Raw genomic sequence first — 5,403 nt, forward strand, 5'->3', positions numbered from 1 at the left:
ATTGCTTGAACCCAGGAGTCTGATGTTACTGTGAGCTATAATCAGGCCACTGCATGCCAACTTGGGCAGCAGAATGAGACCTTGTCTCTAAAGGCAAAAAGAGAGAATATGTATATGAATATGATATATACACGTAGTACCCCTATTTATATCTTTGGAGTGGAACTAGTATCTATATTAAGCCAGTCTGTTCCACTGTAAAAGTGATAACATGAGATTGATTGATTGATGCTATTAGAAACTAGGTTATTGTACCAACTTATTTTAGTACCATTATCCTCCCTCCTAAAATGTAACAAAAGGCTCAAATAGAATTTTGGCTCTATGTTTTAGATAACCCTCCTTCCCAAAGACTCCCCTGATCCCCCCAGATTTTATATAGTTTTCATCATAATTCCAGAGCCATAATTACAGCATATTGTAGCTACTCACTCATTTGACTGCTTTCTCTTTGATTTCCTTGAGGGCATGGACTACATCATAATATTTTTCTGTGTTTACACTACTTAGGAAGACAGCTATAGTAGACAGAATAATTCCACCACTGCCCTTCAAAGATGTCCACATTCTAAACCCTGGAACCTGTGCATATATTATCGAACATGGAAAAAGTGACTTCAGATGTCATTGTTAAGAATACTGAAATGGAGAAACTACCCTGGATTATCCAGATGGGCCCTAAATGTAATCACAAGGAGTCTTATACGTGAAAGAGAGGAAAGAGAGTTAGAGTTGAAGAAGGATATATAACTACAGAAGCCCAGGTTGGAAGAATGTGTTGCTAGTTTTAAAAATGGAAGGGGGCTGGGCGCGGTGGCTCATGCCTGTAATCTCAGCACTTTGGGAGGCCAAGGTGGGTGGATCATGAGGTCAGGAGTTCAAGACTAGCCTGGCTACCAATGCTGAAACCCCATTTCTACTAATGATACAAAAAATTAGCTGGGCATGGTGGTGCGCACCTGTAATCCCGACTACTCGGGAGGCTGAGGCAGGAGAATCACTTGAACACGGGAGGCAGAGGTTGCAGTGAGTCGAGATTGCGCCATTGCACTCCAGGCTGGGTGACAGGGCAAGATTCTGTCTCTAAATAAATAAATAAATAAATAAATAAGATGGAAGAGGGCTACAAGTCAATGAATGTGAGTAACACCTAGACAGTGGAAAAGGCAAGAAAATGGAGTTCCCTCTTGAGCCTCCAGAAGGAAAGCAGCTCTGTCAGCACCTTGATTTTAACCAGTGAGATTCATTTGGACTTCTGACCTCCAGAAGTATAAGATAATAAATGTGTTGTTTTAAGCTTGTGGTAATATACCAGCAATAGGAAACTGACACAACCATCAACACATGGCATGTGCTCCATAAATATCTGTCCAATTAAAGAGCCATTAGATATTCGGCTTGAAAAATATCTGATAGAATTAATGGTTGCATTTAACTATCGAGGGTGATCCTGAGGGAGAAGAACAGATAAAGAAAAATTACACATTTCCTACGTGAAGGTGGGCCTGAAAAAAATGTGTAGGAAACACACACACACAGAGATAGAGAAGATGAAAGAGAGAGAAAGAGAAAGACAGTAACTCCAATTTTCTGGCTTAGATAATAGGAATGGATTTTTCTGGAATGGATAATAGGAAATATATAAAGAACATACTTACATGCTCCTAATTTTGGACGTGTTTGATAATAGGGTCCCTGTGGAAAAACTGGGTAGAGACAATGGGTAGGAGACAATAAAAATTTTGACTCAGGAAATTAGGGGATATATAATGTAACCCAGTAGCCTTGATATATGAGGTTAGAATAGAAAATAGCTAGAGATAAGACTAGAAAGGCAGTGTGATGTTTCCTAAATACCAAGGGAAACCAAACCCAATGCTTCAGAAAGAGGTTGAGAGGAAAATTGAAGGCATTTGAGCTGGAAAAAATGTAATCAAGCTGATGCTTTAAGATTAATCTGGCAACCCTAAATATAATGGATTGGTAAAAAGGAGGACAAAGCCAGAAATACCATTTAGGCTTTAGTGATTACTTTCAAAGACTATCTCATTTGATCCTCACAGCAATCTCCTGAGGCAGGTAAGACAAAGCATTATCAAAGCCTATTTTTGTATCATCATAATTCCACTTGTAGCATATTGATGACTAGTTCACTCTACATTTAAAGCATTACATACAATTTGTAATGGACTTAACTTTTTACTGTTCAAATCAGTGTATTAAGATGCTTGGTCAACTTTCTTGCCTCTAGTGTTCAGGGATCATTTATTAAAAGAAAATCAGGAGAAATGAAGAAAATAAATGGAATTTATTTATACAAATAATTCAATCCTTACATACATAACCAAACTGTCCTGAGAAGGGAAAAGGAATATTTTATTATTTTTAAATGGAATAAAACATTATTTCTGTAAATTGAGTTTGATCAGATACTTTCATCAGAAATAATCATTGTTATGATGGAGCCACATTTGTCCAAACTTATTAACCAATAAAAGGCATTTGGATAAACCACTGCCAACCTTCTGCAGAAGTTCTCTCACAAAGAACTTGTGACATTTCAATATTGAATCTAATATCAATCTGAAAAGCCTTTAAAATCACAGAACTTAAAAATCATATACTATGATGAAAGAGTCCCTGGGGCTAAATTTAGGGGCCAGCAAATCACCAGGAATGATTTGGTCAGAACAAGAGAAAGATAACTGGGAGAATAATCAGGTAAATCAGGTTAGGAGCTCAAGATTCCTCACCATTGTTCGCCATACTATTCCCAATTTAATTCTCTCCCTTTGATTTATGGGAGGCTGCTCTGAAGCATTTATGTGAATAATTCAACACTTAGAGACAGGAGATACAACGTATGTCGATCTTCATATAGATTAAAACTGGTTCTACAGCTGATTTCACTGATTTCAAGCTCATCTTGGGGTTCACTTTGGACTTAGTATTTGGTTTTCTAAATCATTAATCCAGGTAAGAACACTATTATTTTAGACATGTTTATTACTGGCAATGTATTTTTTTCAAAATATAAATATTAGTCATTATTTAGGGGATCTCAGTAGTTCAGTAACCCAGAAATGGCCAATATGAACTAAAACCTTATTGCTAAAAGCATGATTTGTGGACCAGCAGTGTCAGCAAACTGAAAGCTTGTTGGAGAAGAAGAATGTAGAGACCTCCCATGAACCTGCTAAATCAGAATCTGCATTTTCACAAGATCCCCAGATGCACATTGCAACTTGAGAAGCTTGGATCTGAATTACAAACACTTCAGAAATTGCTTTAATTTTACTTCCTCAAAACTCTCCCAGCCAACATTTCTTTGACATCATAAGAGCTCCAAGCCTCTCCAAATTTCTTATTTATTTTCTTTCTTCGATCAGTTTTCACTATCCTAAATAGCCAATCATCTGAAGGGTTTTCAGGCTCCTCATGCTGGAGCACAGTAATTGAATACATGTGAGGGCCGATTCTTCTCACAAAACAAACTTCTTGCTTGACTATACACATGCCACATTGCCTTTATTCCAGCTTAGTTTGACTTTGTTTAAATTTGTACAAATCTTAAAAAGGAAGGCAGAGGGTGCACAGTTGACAGAAAGAATGAGTTGGGATGAGTGAAATGCATTACAGCTCAGTATCTATTTCTCTCTGGTTCCACCTCATGGGTAATAATTTCAATTACTGTGTGTATGATTTTAACCAATTTATGTTAACTAGAGATTCATTCATGGGAAGCTCGGTCTGGTGCTTTGGATCCATTTCCATCGGTCCTTACAGCCACTCCTCAGACTCCAGCAGCAAAGATGGTGAAGCAGATCGAGAGCAAGGCTGCTTTTCAGGAAGCCTTGAACATCGCAGGTGATAAACTTGTAGTAGTTGACTTCTCAGCCACGTGGTGTGGGCCTTGCAAAATGATCAAGCCTTTCTTTCATTCCCTCTCTGAAAAGTATTCCAACGTGGTATTCCTTGAAGTAGATGTGGATGACTGTCAGGATGTTGCTTCAGAGTGTGAAGTCAAATGCATGCCAACATTCCAGTTTTTTAAGAAGGGACAAAAGGTGGGTGAATTTTCTGGAGCCAATAAGGAAAAGCTTGAAGCCACCATTAATGAATTAGTCTAATCATGTTTTCTGAAAACATAACCAGCCATTGGCTATTTAAAACTTGTAATTTTTTTAATTTAAGAAAATATAAAATATGAAGACATAAACCCAGTTGCCATTTGCATGACAATAAAACATTAATTCTAACACTAAAAAAAAAAAAAAAAAAAAGAGAGATTCATTCATGGAAAACAGATAAACTATGCAATTTAATAAATCACTTTCAATTTTACTTTCTAAATTTTCTTACTCAGAGATGACTTTGGTATAGTATTTCCTTACAAGTAGAGCAGAGAAGCAGAAATCTCTTCTGTAGCAATGTTTCTTTTTTTTTTTAAAAAAAAAAAAAGCCATCAGTTTGCTCTTCAGGGAGTGTAGGAAAGTTGGAGCTGGCATGGAAGCTTCCTGAGACCATCCCGCCCTGTCTACCTAGATTGTTCACTTGTCCTGATCCTGTTTGTGGCCTCCCACGTCCACATCATTGACCTCTCCATCACCAGGTTACTCATTGAAATCATTCAAGTCATCTATGTCCTGCATGTGCTCATCCTCCGCTCTTTACTATCCTCCTCATTTTCATACTCCTCCCTCTCATCCTCATAGTGCTTTGATCCTGGTTTAGGCAACACGTTGTTGTCTTTCTCTGTGAGGCTCCCGACCTTCCTACTGCTGCAGCTCTGTCTCCTCCACACAGGGTCAATATAGATTTAAATCACAATGTATCAGTCACTTCTGGGGCAGGAGTGAGGGGAACAAGGTGGACATGGCTTCTAGATTGCTGATTGAACTTGGCCAAGTCACTTAACCTCGCCAAACCTGAGTTTCATCATAGTGCCAGGAGGCAGCAGTTTGCAGTAATATCTTAGGCTATGGAGTATGCATGGTAGCAGGACGATAATAGGAATGAGTTGTTTTCAGTTTCCTGCAAGGATATTCACTCTCAGACTAGATGTTAGGCACAAGGGAACAGGTGTGTATATATAGAGAGATTTAGGGAACCTCAGTTCCAGTCCTGGCTTTACCACCATTTGCAACCCTTTGCCATCCACGTTTTTAGATGATCATTTAGCTTACCTAAGCCTCTATCTCCTAGGTGAGAAGGAAATCTTCACTTATATTCAATATCTAATATGTATCACATACTGATATGGTTAGGCTTTGTGTCCCTACCCAAATCTCACCGTGAATTATAATTCCCATAATCCCTACATGTCAAGGGAAAGACCAGGTGCAGGTAACTGAACCCTGGAGGTTGTTTCCCCCATGCTGTTCTTGTCATAGTGAGAGAGTT

General features: G+C 38.4%; 1 pseudogene across 1 annotated transcript; it reads left to right on the forward strand.

Annotated features, from left to right (window-relative positions):
- The first annotated feature begins 3,740 nt into the window (after positions 1 to 3,740).
- LOC106996998 (thioredoxin pseudogene) lies at positions 3,741 to 4,263 on the forward strand (annotated as a pseudogene). Its single transcript, XR_001443100.3, has one exon. The product of XR_001443100.3 is annotated as a thioredoxin pseudogene (transcript).
- The last annotated feature ends 1,140 nt before the right edge of the window (positions 4,264 to 5,403 follow it).

The sequence above is a fragment of the Macaca mulatta genome, chromosome 2 (assembly GCF_049350105.2).
Source record: "Macaca mulatta isolate MMU2019108-1 chromosome 2, T2T-MMU8v2.0, whole genome shotgun sequence".
In the NCBI taxonomy this organism is placed as follows: domain Eukaryota; kingdom Metazoa; phylum Chordata; class Mammalia; order Primates; family Cercopithecidae; genus Macaca; species Macaca mulatta.